This window comes from Rhinatrema bivittatum, chromosome 17 (genome assembly GCF_901001135.1).
Source record: "Rhinatrema bivittatum chromosome 17, aRhiBiv1.1, whole genome shotgun sequence".
NCBI classification, from domain to species: Eukaryota; Metazoa; Chordata; class Amphibia; order Gymnophiona; family Rhinatrematidae; genus Rhinatrema; species Rhinatrema bivittatum.
Window position 1 is genome coordinate 51,561,203 of NC_042631.1, and position 15,928 is coordinate 51,577,130.

Below are 15,928 nucleotides of genomic sequence, written 5' to 3' on the forward strand. Positions count from 1 at the left end.
GAAAAGCTTGGCTAAAGAGCCAGGTTTTAAGTTTTTTTTTGAATGAAGAGTGGCAGAACTCAAGCCGAATGTCTGGTGGGAGCGCATTCCATTGAATGGGGCCTGCTGTAGATATGGCACGTTTATGATGCGAGGATTTTGTTGAAGGTACATAGAGTGTGCCTTTATATGCTCCTCTGATGGGTCTAGAGGAGGAGTGAGGGCGTAGTTGGTTACATAATTGAAGAGGAGAGATATTGTGAATGGATTTATGAATTATGGTGAGTACTTTATATAGGATCCTTTGCTTTATAGGCAGCCAGTGGAGGAGCTTGAGAATGGGGGTGATGTGATCTCTTTTATTCGTATTGGTAAGGATTCTGGCTGCAGAGTTCTGTAGCATTTGGAGGGGTTTGATGGATGAATATGGAAGGCCAAAGAGAAGCGAATTGCAATAGTCGACTTTTGATAGAATAATGGCTTGTAGGACCATCCGAAAATCGTTGAAATAAAGAAGAGGCTTCAATTTTTTTAAGACTTGTAACTTATAAAAACAGTCTTTGGTGGTTGTGCTTATGAATTTTTTAAAATTGAGCTGATTGTCTAGCATGATACCTAGATCTCGAACATGTGGTGAGTGATTTAATATGGGAGTGGATGAGTTGAGTAGGTCAGCTGGGTTTAGAAGTTTGATGTTGATGTCTTGATTGATGATTAGGATCTCAGTTTTGTTGTTGTTAAGAATGAGGCAAAGGCTGGAGAGAAGATGATTGATCTGTTGCAAACAATTGTTCCAGTGAGCCAAGGTCACATACAACATTAATAAACATTAATAAACCTAAAGTACATTTAAAAATACATTACCTAAAATACATTAGACCTAAAAACATTAAACCTAAAATACAATTAAAATACATTATTAACCTAAAATACATTACACCTAAAATATATCATAATAAACTAAAAACACATCTTAAATATTCCTAAAAGTACTACTTAAAAATCTAAAAGTAATTAAATAGAAACATAGAAATGACGGCAGAAGAAGACCAAATAGCCCATCCAGTCTGCCCAGCAAGCTTTCACACTTTTGTTTTTCTTCATACTTATTTATTTATTTGTTTTTATATACCGGTGTTCGATTTACATATCACATCGTAAGAGTAATTTATCTGTTACTCTTGGCCCTTATTAGTAACTTTTTGGTTCTAGTTACCTTCCACCCCCGCCACTGATGTAGAGAGCAGTGCTGGAGCTGCATCTAAGTGAAGTATCTAGCTTAATTGGTTAGGGGTATTAACTGCTGCAATAAGCAAGCTACTCCCACGCTTATTTGTTTACCCAGCCTGTGCCATTCAGTCCTTGTTGGTTGTTGTCTGAATATAATTCCTCTTTTCTTTATTCCCCCAAGCCGTTGAAGCAGTGAATTGCGCTGAATATGTATTCCAAGTGAACTATCAGGCTTAACTGATTCGGGGTAGTAACCGCCGTAAAAAGCAAGCTACACCCATAATTATTTGTTTACCCAGACTATGTAATCCAGTCCCTGTTGGTTGTTGCCTGAATATAAATCCTCTTTTCCTCTTTCCCCCCTGCCGTTGAAGCAGAGAGCTATGCTGGCTATGCACTGAAAGTGAAGTATCAGACTTATTTGGTTTGGGGTAGTAACCACTGCAACAAGCAAGCTACTCCCCTTTTTTTGTGAATGCAAATCCTTTTTACCACATTTCCTCTTGCCGTTGAAGCATAGAGCAATGCTGGAGTCGCATTGACAGTATGTTTATTGAATAAGGGTATTAATCTCCAGGTAGTAGCTGTCATTCTCGCAAGCTACCCCCATGCCTCTTCTCTTCAATCACATCCTCTAGACTTTATGGATTCACAGTATTTATCTCATGACCCTTTGAAGTCCTTCACAGTTTTGGTATAGTGTACTCCTGATAGCAATTGGGAGACGGAGTCAGATTTCAAACTGACGTCAGCCTACATATACCCATGCAGGAAGCTCTGCTCTTCAGTATTCTCCTTGAAAAGAATTGTGGATATATGTGTGTTTTAATAACTTGATTAATTTGGCTAACTTGATTAACTTGGACTGGTTGAATTGATTTCCAACTGGAGACCGCCAGTGCACTGAACCGAAAAACGCCCACACCCGGCAATTATGGGTGTCTTAAACTATGGATAAAGCCTGGTTTACCTGTGCTTGTCTTGCTCTCGGGGATTGTCACCCGAGGTTTCCCGATTTTGGGGCAGCCGTGGGCAGGATGCTGAGTCCATCTGTCTACACTAAGGAAAATGAAATTGTCAACTAAGTAATTTCTCCATTTCCTAGTGTGTAGCAGATGGACTCAGGACCAATGTGATGTACAAAAGCTACTCCCAAACCGGGTGGGAGGCTGCCCGTGGCTCACGTAATACTGCCCTTGTGAATGCTGTGTCCTCCCGGGCCTGAACATCCAGGCGGTAGAACCTCGAGAAGGTGTGAATGGAGGACCACGTCGCCGCCCGACAGATCTCGGCGGGTGACAGCATCTTGGTTTCTGCCCAGGACACTGCCTGGGCCCTTGTTGAATGTGCCTTGACTTGTAGAGGTGGAGGCTTCCCTGCCTCTACATAGGCCGCCTTGATTACTTCTTTGATCCAGCGGGCTATGGTTGCCCGCGAGGCCGCTTCCCCTTGTTTCTTCCTGCTGTGAAGAACGAAAAGGTAAGAACATAAGAACATGCCATACTAGGTCAGACAAGGGTCCATCAAGCCCAGCATCCTGTTTCCAACAGTGGTCAATCCAGGCCATAAGAACCTGGCAAGTACCCAAAAACTAAGTCTATTCCATGTTACCGTTGCTAGTAATAGCAGTGGCTATTTTCTAAATCAACTTAATTAATAGCAGGTAATGGACTTCTCCTCCAAGAATGTATCCAATCCTTTTTTAAACACAGCTATACTAACTGAACTAACCACGTCCTCTGGCAACAAATTCCAGAGTTTAATTGTGCGTTGAGTAAAAATGAACTTTCTCCGATTAGTTTTAAATGTGCCACATGCTAACTTCATGGAGTGTCCCCTAGTCTTTCTATTATCTGAAAGACTAAATAACCGATTCACATCTACCCATTCTAGACCTCTCATGATTTTAAACACCTCTAGCATATTCCCCCTCAGCTGTCTCTTCTCCAAGCTGAAAAGTCCTAACTTCTTTAGTCTTTCCTCATAGGGGAGCTGTTCCATTCCCCTTATCATTTTGGTCGCCCTTCTCTGTACCTTCTCCATCGCAATTATATCTTTTTTGAGATGCGGCGACCAGAATTGTACACAGTATTCAAGGTGGGGTCTCACCATGGAGCGATACAGAGGCATTATGACATTTTCCGTTTTATTCACCATTCCCTTCCTAATAATTCCCAACATTCTGTTTGCTTTTTTGACTGCCGCAGCACACTGAACTGACAATTTCAATGTGTTATCCACTATGACGCCTAGATCTCTTTCTTTGGTGGTAGCACCTGATATGGAACCTAACATTGTGTAACTATAACATGGGTTATTTTTCCCTATATGTATCACCTTGCACTTATCCACATTAAATTTCATCTGCCATTTGGATGCCCAGTTTTCCAGTCTCACAAGGTCTTCCTGCAATTTATCACAATCTGCTTGTGATTTAACTACTCTGAACAATTTTGTATCATCTGCAAATTTGATTACCTCACTCGTTGTATTTCTTTCCAGATCATTTATAAATATATTGAAAAGTAAGGGTCCCAATACAGATCCCTGAGGCTTCGTCTTGGAAGTCGCGTCGGCTGACCAACTTCAGAGCCAGAGTTGCTTTCTGGCTGCCACTGTGGATGAGACGCCCCTGGCTGAGGTGCGCACCAGGTTGGAGGTTGCATCCGTGAGAAAGGATATCGCTGGTTCTAATGTTTTGACAGATGTGGTTGCATCCCTGGAAAGTGACAAGCAGGCACGTGTCACCACGGCGCAGCAAGCAGCAATCTGCAGGGACATAGCTGCGACATCAAATGACTGTTTAAGGATGAATTCCTGACGTCTGTCCTGGGAATCCTTGCGTGCAGCTCCTCCTTCGTCTGAAATGGTAGTGTTCTTTGAGACCGTGCAGACCATGGCGTCCACTTTGGGGAACCCCAGGAGTTCTTTGGCTGAGGGTTCCAGGGGGTATAGGGCTTCTAGGGCCCATCCTCCTTTGAAGCTGGCCTCTGTGGCATTCCATTCCAGGTCAATCAGTTGTTTTACGGTCTGCAGCATTGGGAAATGGCATGAGGCCAGATGGAGCCCGACAAAAACAGGGTTCGTCTTTGGCTCCGCTGCAGTGCTTGTGCCTGGGATGGCCAACGTCTTCAGGTTCAGAGACATGAGATCTGATAACTCGTCTTTGGAGAAGAAATGCATCATGGTATCAAAAGAACTTTACCTCCCTACATATGATATGTACCCAATCAGTATTGAGGTAACTGAAATCTCCTGTTATTATTGCCAATTTTATTAGACTGCGCCACAATTAATCAGAAAGTTCAGGTCCTGCTAACAAGATCAGATTTCTGGTTTCCTCTTGCTAAGAGCATCACTGCATTGTGCTGTGAGCAGAGAGCCAGGGCTGTGCAGACCTGGAGTTACAGGTCAGGGAGAGGCTGAGCTCAGATAGGAAAAGAGAGAAAAAATGCAGTACAGAGGGGATCAGGGGCTAGAGACAGACATTTCATGGATCGTTTATTCCACCAGCAGTAAAAGCCCATCAGAGGACGGAGAAATCCTGTGGAGTGTAGGAAGTGCGTAATTAAGATGTCTCGTAGCAGAATCACACCCACATCCCCTCTTCCAAAACCCCTTTCACCCCCTCACTCTCCCTCTTTCACTTCCTCAACCCACCTGTTCCTTCACTCTTCACTTACCCTGCCTCCCTCTTCTCTGTCTAATCTCTAAGTATTTTGTAGTCCGTTTATTGTAAATTGCCTTGATTTACTGTAATAAGACATGGCAATTAATAAAATCAAATAATGATCTTGGCCAGGCAGGTGTTAGTATACCCCAATATTGTAATCTTCCCCATCACACTTGGAATGTTTATCCATATGACTTACAGAGTGCAGTTTATTTTCTGAAGAACATATATGCTGCTTGATTCTATGCCATCCTTAACATTCAATGGTTAATAGAACGGAAAATGTCATAATGCCTCTATATCGCTCCATGGTGAGACCACACCTTGAATACTGTGTACAATTCTGGTCGCCGCATCTCAAAAAAGATATAGTTGCGATGGAGAAGGTACAGAGAAGGGCAACCAAAATGATAAAGGGGATGGAACAGCTTCCCTATGAGGAAAGGCTGAAGAGATTAGGGCTGTTCAGCTTGGAGAAGAGACGGCTGAGGGGGGATATGATAGAGGTCTTTAAGATCATGAGAGGTCTTGAATGAGTAGATGTGACTCGGTTATTTTCACTTTCGAATAATAGAAGGACTAGGGGGCATTCCATGAAGTTAACAAGTAGCACATTTAAGACTAATTGGAGAAAATTCTTTTTCACTCAATGCACAATAAAGCTCTGGAATTTGTTGCCAGAGGATGTGGTTAGTGCAGTTAGTGTAGCTGGGTTCAAAAAAGGTTTGGATAAGTTCTTGGAGGAGAAGTCCATTAATGGCTATTAATCAAGTTTACTTAGGGAATAGCCACTGCTATTAATTGCATCAGTAGCATGGGATCTTCTTAGTGTTTGGGTAATTGCCAGGTTCTTGTGGCCTGGTTTTGGCCTCTGTTGGAAACAGGATGCTGGGCTTGATGGACCCTTGGTCTGACCCAGCATGGCAATTTCTTATGTTCTTATCCTCCACCAATTTAGTCTGTCCTGTCATATCGATATAATCTGTGCCTTAGTACCACAGTATCTCATTCTTTATCCTCCTTCTACTGGAATTCTGAGATGCTTATTACATGTATACCTTCATTTAGTGCCACACATTCCAACTCACCAAGGAGAAATTACTACTTACCCGATATTTACCTTTCTTTAATGAAGACAGGTTAATCCACAACCAGTAGGTTATGCACCTCTATCAGCAGATAGAGACAGGGCAAAGCCGATGTCACAGTGTGTGTGTGTGTGTGTGTATATATATATATATATACCCCTGCACTGACATCAGCCCACCAGTATTCTCTACAAATGCCAACCGTGGACAACTAAACAATACATGATCATAACTATTAACACACAACCATTCAAGCATTCAGTTAACAGGAAAACACTGAGCTCAGACAAGGAGTGTAATATCACTAATCTAGGAAATGAATCTGACACTTACCAGTAACCCCCAGAAACGCAGCCACTCAGGACGATAACACCACTATCCAGCAGCCAAGGGCAAGAAGGTGGATTAACTTGTCTTCATTAAAGAAAAGGAAATTATCAGGTAAGTAGTAATTTCTCCTTTCTTAGCATTCAGACAGGTTAATCTTTGACCAGTGAGATGTACCAAAGCTGTTCCTGAACAGGGCAGGAGGCTGCCTGTGATCCAACCAACACTGCATGCATGAAGGCTGCATCCTCTGGGCCTGCATATCCAGGCGGTAATGCCTGAAAAAGATGTGTAAGGAGGATCATGTTGTAGTTCGGCAAATCTCGATGGAAGACAACAATCTAATCTCTGCCCATGATACTGCCTGAGCCCTAGTGGAATTAACCCTACCCTGACTAGGCAACGGCTGCTCATCCTCCACATATGTGGCTGTGATAACCTCCTTAATCCAGCGGGCTATCATAGCCTGCGACACCAGCTCCCCCTGTTTACCCCCATCGTGGAGTATAAAATGCTGGTCTGTCTTCCTGAGAGGTTTAGAAACCTCCAAATCCCTCATGATTCGCCACTTGACATCCAAGGTCTGTAACAGATGATATTCATCCACATCTCTCTCCCTGTCCAGTGTCGACAGGAAAATAGATTGATTCAATTTGAAAATCTGAGACCATCTTCGGCAAAAAGGACGGAACAGCTCACAGCCGTACCGCCTTCAGAGACACTCGCAAAAATGGTTCCCAGCAAGACAAAGTGTGCAGTTTTGAAATTCTATGTGTAGAACAAGCTGCCACAAGAAACACCTTCTTCAAAGTAAGTAACCTCAAGGAGAGGCTATGCAGTGGTCGAAAGGTGGGTCCACCAGAAAATCCAGAACCAGTTTAAGACTCCCCAAAGGCACTGCTGACCGCAAGAGAGGGCGAAGATGCTTCACCCCTTTCAAGAATCAGGCCACATCTGGATTGGCTGACAAGGGTTCACCATCCACCTGACCCCAGAAACAGGTAAAAGGTACCACACCTATACCTTCAAGGAATTAATGGCCAAGTCCGTAATCAACCCATCCTGCAAAAAATCCAAAATGAACGGAATCTTAACCAAACGAGGATGAACCCCTCGTTACTCACACCAAGCCTCAAATACTCGCTAAACCTGAAATTAAGCGAAGGAAGTGGAAAACGTTTGCACTCGAAGCAAGGTGGAAATCATAGCAGTGGAATATTCACGCTTCAGCAATCAAACCCTCTCAAGGGCCATACTGTAAGACAAAATTGAGTCACATCTTTGTGAAGAATAGGCCCCTGCCACACCATATTCCTGTGGCCTGGTAATCTGAGAGGAGAGTCCACCTGAAACCTTCACAGATCTGCATACCATGGCCAATCTGGCACCACCAGAAACACCAAACCTGTGTGTCTCTTGATCCTCTGAATCATTCTACCCAACATGGGCCACAATTGAAAGGCATATAGAAGCTTGTCTTCCAGCCACTCCTGCATGAGGGCATCGATTCCCAAAGACTTCATTTGTCTCCTGCGACTGAAGAAGCAGGGAACCTTTGCTTAATGTGCGATACGATACGATACGATGTGCAAATGGTTGTCGGTATATAAAAGTTTCTAAATAAATAAATAAATAAATAAATAAATGTGATGTCATCAGCAAGCCTATAAACGGTAGGCCCCAGCAGCCCACTATGAGCTGGAATACTTCATCTGACAATTCCCATTCTCCTGGATCCAGACTTTGTCTGCTGAGAAAGTTGGCTCTTACATTGTCTTTTCCTGCAGTGTGTGAGACTGAAATCTCCTGAAGATGTACTTCCGCATATTTCATGAGTTGGGCTATTTCCCAAAACACGTGCAGGCTCTTGGTTCCTCCCTGGCAATTGATGTAAGCCACAGTTATCGCATTGTCTAACATTATTCAGACTGCTCAACCCTGCAAGCAGTCAACAAATTGCAAGATTGCCAACTGAACGGCAAGGGCTTCCAGCTGATTGATGCTCCAGAAAGACTCCTCTGTACTCCAGTGCCCCAGAGCGCTCAACGTGCCCTAAAAAATTCAAGCAGAACCTTAAGACTTGGCTCTTCAAGCAAGCTTACACATAACTGCATGCCCTATCTATTGCTGTCCTAATCACCTCCTTACTTTTACCTCTGTGCGACTATCTACGCTTTTCTCTTCCCGCTGCAACTTCTTCTCCTCCGAATTCAAATCAAAATACAATTTGTCAGCATAACCTCTTGTAGCCCATGACAATGCTACTTATCTTAACCCCTTTGCAATTGAATATTTGTATATAATTTGTAAATAACCTGTAGACAATTTTGTAACTAGTTTCTCCTCATAAGAATGTTATGCTTAATATACCACCTCGCCCCTCCGCCTCTCTCCCTTCCCTCTCCACCCTCCCTCTGTTAATTTTCCTACAAGTCTTTGTTCTCTGTAAAGCCTGTTGCTAATTTTTGTTCCGTGTGAACCGATGAGATATTCCCAATGTTCTTCGGTATGCAAAAGCGGTCAAATAAATAAATAAACAAACAAACAAACTTCTGACAGTGCGCACCCCAACCCTGGAGGCTAGCATCTGTCATGAGTACTAGCCAATCTGGTGTTCGTAGGAGAACGCCCTTCCTTAGATGATCTGCTTGCGACCATCACCACAGTTAGATGCTGATCTCCACCGGTAACAGAAGCCGTATCAAGTAGTCCTGAGACTATGAACTCCAGCATGCAAGCAGTGTGCACTGAAGAGGACGCATATGCGCCCTTGCCCTTGGAACCACCTCTAGTGTGGCTGCCATCAGCCCAAGCACCTGTAGGTAAGACCATACCATCAGGCGTATTGTTTCTGTCAATAGTCAACCTGCGCCATCAGTTTCTGAATGAGCATCTCCGCAGGAGCACCCTGACTTGCTTCATGTTGAAATACTCCAGTGTCTGGGATGGCTGTAGATTGCTCTTGGTCAAGTTCATCGCCCAACCTAGTTCCTGTAACAAGGAGATCACCCTGCGTGAGCCTTAAGACTCTCTTTCATGCTCTTGGCCCAAATTAGTCAATCAACTAAGTACGGGAGGACCAGAATGCCATACTTTCCCAACACTGCTGCTACCACCACCATGACTTTGGAGAAGGTTCTGGGCACGGTGGCCAAATCAAAAGGTAGCGCTCAAAACTGATAATGTCACCCCAAAGCAGTGAAACACAGAAACCGTTGATGCTCCAGCCAGATGGGAATATGCAGATATGCCTCTGACAAATCCAGAAATGTAAGAAACTCCACCGACTTTACTTCAATTATCACCGAGCGTAAAGTTTCCATGCGGAAACGAGTCACTCGCAAATGTTGCTTGACTCCCTTGAAATTCAAGATGGGGTGAAAGGAACCCTCCCTTCTTGGGTACAATGAAGTAAATGGAATATTGGCCCATATCTTCTTGTGACATGGACATTGGGATCACGTCCCGCAGGCTCAGGAGCCTTAACAACCTACACTCCAATGCTCATCTCTTCTGTGGAGAGCTGCAGGGAGACACCATGAAAATGTCTTTAAGGACACTGAGAAACTCCAGAGCATAGCAGTCTCTTATTACCTCCAGAACCCACAGGTTTGATGTGAAATTGACCCACTTTGATAAAAAAAAAAAAATAAAGAGAGAGGAGACCCCCTATCTCTTGTACCTGGGGGTGGGTTGGCACACCTTCATTGAAGGGGTTGGGGGGGTGGCACCGCTGCTCAAACCCGTGCCCCATCTGGGGCTGCCTGGGACGAAAGGTCTGAGACCTACCCAAAGGTCGAGCCCTCTGAGAAGCCACTTCTCTGTAGGATTGAAAACATTTGAAACCCCTAGCACGAACTCTTGCACCGAATGAATGCGGCACCTGCTTTTTATCCTCTGGTAATCAAGGAACCTGGGACTCACCCCACTTTTTGTCGATTTTTTCCAAGTCACTCTCAAACAAACAAGAGTGATCTTTTAAAGGGAAATTTCATAAAATTAGACTTTGAAATTGTATTGGCCAACTAATTCCTCAGCCAAAGCTGATGACTGGCCGCTATCACCGAAGCCACCCCTCTGGCAGAAGTGCAGACAAGGTCGCAGCCTGTAACTACCAAAAAAGGCGGCTGCCGGTTCCATCATTTCCCTGGAATTAAAACCAGACTAATCAACTTCCTGAGACAGAAACAAGGAAGTGCGAGCGACTAGGTGGCAAGAAGAGGCTAACTGCAAAGTCATTGACACCGCCTCAAAGGTCTGCTTAAGGATAGCCTCAATTCTCCTATCCTGCGCATCCTTCAATACTGCTCCTCCTTCTACAGGGATAGTCGTCCGCTTGGTGACAGCACACACCAGTTCACCCACTTTCGGAAAGTGCAACTGCTCTCTCGCTGCCGGATCCAGGGGGTACACAGCATACAAGGCTAGTCTCCCTTTAAAATGAGCTTTCAGAGCGCCCCATTCAAGATCAAACAATTCTTGAATTGCATCCATAATGGGGAAGAAATATGATGCTTTACACCAAGAAACTAAAATGGGATTTTTCTTTGGTTTAGACATGAAATCAGCACCCGGCACCCCCAGCATCTTCAGTGTCTGGGAGATCAGAGCCAGCAACTCATCTCTACGAAAGAAACGCAACATTGTTCTATATGGCTCTGGAGGAATTTCCCCATCCTCCAGGGAGAAAGGATCACCTTCATCATCCGTGCCATCTGTATGACCCGCCGACTATGCCTGAAGAAAGGACTGCAGCCCTTGAAAAAATTCCACTCAAGAAAAGCCGGATCCATACCAAAAGCAGGGGGCGTCAGTCTTGCGCCCACTGAGTCATCTTCCCCTCCTGATGAACCAGTTAGGGGAGCCCTAAAACTGGGAGAAACCTCTGACAGACCCCCATCTGTCCCCAGTCCTATATTATGCTGGGAAGGGCCGGACTCAGCAAAATCCATCGGAGACAACCAACCCTGAGCCTCCAAACAGCACTGACACAAGTTCGAGGGGACACCAGGCTCTGATGCCCAAATATGGCAAGTAGCACAAAGGGTAAGGCGCTTAGGTTTCTTTGGTACAGACGCCATGGATAAATACTGATTAGCCGCAGGCTGCCAAAGGCATCTGACAATTGTGCACCCAACTGTGTGCCCGCATAAGTGAGTCTGAACAGGGTGCTCAAAAACAAGCTCTGTCCAATAAGCGCACGTCTAAAATTTAGGCACCCAATACATGATCCAGGTAGATGCCCTCCTAAGTGCCCACCCGAGTGCGCAAGCATGAACAGATGCCAGATACTGTTTTGCAGCAGACTTGCGTTTAGGAAAGCGCGTGAATGCCGCTGGAGCCTACCACGCGGCGTCCAAGCAAAGCCTGAGAGTGGGCCTAGGCAAAAGGCTGCTCAACCTTCCAAGCTGCCACATTTCCCCAGGCTCCCTCCGGAGAAGGGAACGGATGTAGGACTGGCATGCGGAGGCTCAAAGACCAGAAGGGGAATGGAATCCCTAAAATTATCACCCCCCCTTTTTTTTTTTTATATATATATTTACTCTTTACCTGAGATAAGCCCGTCCCGGCCAAGTACAGAGTTGGTCTCCGGCTGTGAGGGGAGAGGGCAAAGGTCTTCACCGCTGTTCTTGGCTTCTTGCACTCGCCAGCCTCTCAGCTGTTTTTTTCTCTACAGCTAAGTCCACGCCAGAAAACCAACTAGTGGATCAAGGCCCTCTACTGAGGGATGGATCCGCAGATATCACCTCAAGAAAACTCGACTGAGGGAGGGATCATAAGGTATCACCACAGGAGAGTGGGACAAATTAATTTCCTTCTTCTTTTCTCCTTCTAAAGTTTTTATTTTTTTTAAGCAATCCTCACTACGGAGATGCACATCCACCATCTGCTGGAGATGGAGAATACTGGTGAGCTGATGTCAGTGCAGGCACACCTTCATTGAAGGGGTTGGGGCGGTGACTTCAGCTTTGCTCCATCTCCATCTGCTGGTAGAGGTGGTTGTAGATTAACCAGTCTGAATATGAAGAAATCTTGTTTTTTTAGACTTCAGACTTTTTAAAGTATTTTTTTTTAATTTGTAGTCACAACCTATATATTAGCAGATGATACAGGCAGTTTGGAATCCTTCATATCTATGCACTCTTTTAAACCCATTTACTTCAACCTTTACCACAGTGTCTCTATCAGGATAGTCCATCTTCCCTGTTTGGTCAGTATGCTTTGAAGATAACTTCCGTTGAATCATGCAGTTCTTTGTGACTATTGATGTTCCTCCATGATCTAGTTTATGAGCTACACTGTTTCATTTTTAAATTTTAGCACCAGCAGCCTAGTTCTACCCTGGTTACAGAAAAGCCCATCCCATTGGAATAGGCTCCCCCTTCCCCAGAACGTTTCCCAGTTCCTAACAAATCTAAAGCTGCCTTCTCTGTATCATCTTCTCATCTATGCATTGAGACTCTGGAGCTCAGCCTGCCCCTGGGATTCTGTATGTAGAACGGGAAGCATTTCTCAGAATGCAATTCTAGAGGATCTAGATTTCAAGTGTCCTATTTAAAACCAGAACCTCCCTCCTGCACCTTCCTGTGTCATTGGTACCCATATGTGCCATAACAGCGGCCTCTCCCCCTCCCCCCCCATTCACAGATATCCCAGCTTGAGAGATACTGTATGACAATAAACCCAACTTCGTTGCAATTACTGAATCATGGTTAAAACAATCTGATGTAGTCTTAAAAAATCAAATAGCACACAAAAATTATGAGGTATTCTCAATCCCAAGGATAAATAAACGTGGAGGCGGCCTACTACTAATTATCGAAAAAGCTTTTAAATGTAAACTAATCCCAATAATACCTCCACCTAACCATGAAATTGCCATCTTCAGCACTAACAATATACAAATATGCCTTATATACTGCCCTCCCAGTTTACTAGAGCTAAATATGTCACCACTAATCGAGTTTCTGACAACACATCTAAACACCTCTAAACCTACCATAGTGTTAGGTGACTTTAACCTACACATGGATATCCAACCCCTTTCTAACACATGCCAGACACTAATGGATGCCATGACAGCACTAGGGTTTTCACTAATAACCGATAAACCAACACACAGAGCCGGACACTCACTTATTTATTTATTTTTAATTTTTAATTTTTATATACCGGAATTCCTGTATGCAATACAAATCAATCCGGTTTACAAGTAACGAAAAGGTTGCCCTGGTCTGGGAGGTTTGACTGGGGTTTTTTACATAGAACATAGAACAATAACAATCAACTATTGAACATTATTACAAGGAACAGTGAAAGTAACAATAGTATTTAACAAACAGATAATATTATTATAACATTATTATTATATTATTATAACTTGTATAATAGTATTATAGTATTAGTATTATAATATTATAATAGTCTTATAAATAGTATTATAAATAATAGTCTTATAGTCTTATAAATAGTATTATAATTATTATAATATATTTATATAATATATAATTATATATATATATATATAATATATAATATAATATATAATTTATATAATATATAATATATAATATATAATTATTATAATATTATAATAATAGTATTATAATTATTATAGTCTTATAAATAGTATTATAAAATTATAATAGTATTATAGTATAGTATTATAATAGTATTATTATTATATTATTATAACTTGATCTAACATTCATAAATAGCAACTATCTAGAACACTTAGCAACAAGCTACACACAAATTCCTTGGTCTGACCACCTCCTTATTCAGTCCAATATTAATATTCTCAATCCTCAGACCATACAAACTCATAATCCCATAGAATTTAAATATCGACCACCCTATAAAACAACGATGACCTAAAGGACAAATTAGAAGAAGAACTAAAAGACATAACACTTAATGATTGTAACTCAGCTACGGAACTCTGGTTAGACTCAACTAAAAAAATAGCTGATGAAATAAACCCCATCAAAACAATAACTATCAAAGAAACAAAACAAAATAATCACTGGCATAATGCAAAAATAAAAGATGCAAAAAGAAAGCTCAGAAAATTTGAAAAAAACTGGAGAAAACACAAAACAACTGAAAACCTAACCAAATTCAGGAAACATCTAGCTTTCTACAAACAACTGATCCTTAATACTAAAAAAGAATACTATTCCAATAAAATAGAAAAGTTTGCCAATAACCCAAGAACCTTATTCTCCATAGTAACGAATCTCACAAATGACAAACAAGAATCACCTCAAAGTCTTCCTGAATCAAAATGCAATGAATTAGCTAATTTTTTTAGTGACAAAATATTAAACCTAAGAAACAAACTCCCAAAAAACAGCAAACAAGCAATCATAATGCAAAAAAGAGATGTTAACATATGGTCCTCATTTATAGAAATATCAGAACAAGAAGTTGAATCAATGATAAAAAATATAAACCCTGCTCCACACAAAATCGATACAATACCAACAACTGAGATAAAAAAGATTACCAATGTAATAACCCCAACACTAACTAATATCATAAACCTATCCCTAACTGAAGGATTAATGCCAGATACACTAAAAGGGGCAATCATTAAGCCAATCATCAAAAAGAAAAACAGTGACCCATTAATCCTCATTAACTACTGCCCAGTCTCAAACCTCCCATTATTAGCTAAATTAATAGAGAAAACAGTACAGAAACAGCTAGCTGAACATCTAGACAATAATAACATACTGTACCCTTCACAACACGGCTTCCGAAAACACTACAGCACTGAGACATTACTTCTCTCACTAACAGACAACATACTAAGAGGTTTTGATAACAGTAAACATTACATCCTTATAATGCTCGACTTATCTGCAGCCTTTGACACAGTAAATCACAAAATACTACTAAAAAGACTTGAAGAAATTGCATTATGTGACAAAACAATAAACTGGTTCAGATCCTCCTTGAAAGAACCTGTTGTTTACAACAGGTTCTTTCAAGTTGTTTACAACAGGTTCTTTCAAGTCCAGATAAAAAACACATTATCAGAAAAATGTAAACTTGAAACAGGAGTACCTAAGGGTTCAGCGCTGTCTGCTACCCTCTTTAACATATATGCTACCCTTATGTCATCTGCTGGCAGGCCTAGGGATAATACATTACATTTACGCAGACGACATTCAATTAATTCTACCAATAGACGACACAATTGAAAAAACATTAAATCTAGCTAACATGTACCTAGACATAATTAAACAACTACTAAACTAGATGGAACTGGTTATCAACATTGACAAAACTGAATTCCTTCATCTTGAAAGAAAACATACTAAAATCATTCAAACACCGATAACCCTAAGAAATAACCAAAAAATTGAGCTAGCCGAAAAAGTAAGGAATCTGGGAGTAATAATGGACCCAGAAATCAACCTGAAGCAACACATCTATAAAAGTAAGAGAAGGCTACGCAAAACTTATGGTCCTCAGAAGATTGAAACCATTACTCACACCTGCCCACTTCAGAACAGTATTGCAAACACTTATCTTTTCTAGCACTGACTACTGCAACGCACTCTTACTAGGACTCCCAAGCACATCGATAAGACCACTCCAGATACTTCAAAATACTGCAGCC

At 42.1% G+C, this 15,928-nt stretch overlaps 1 protein-coding gene across 2 annotated transcripts in view; it reads right to left on the reverse strand.

Annotated features, from left to right (window-relative positions):
• Positions 1 to 15,928, reverse strand: part of LOC115079276 (USP6 N-terminal-like protein) — a 459,663-nt gene that overhangs the window by 171,258 nt on the left and 272,477 nt on the right. The gene's annotated exons all lie outside the window — the stretch shown is intronic.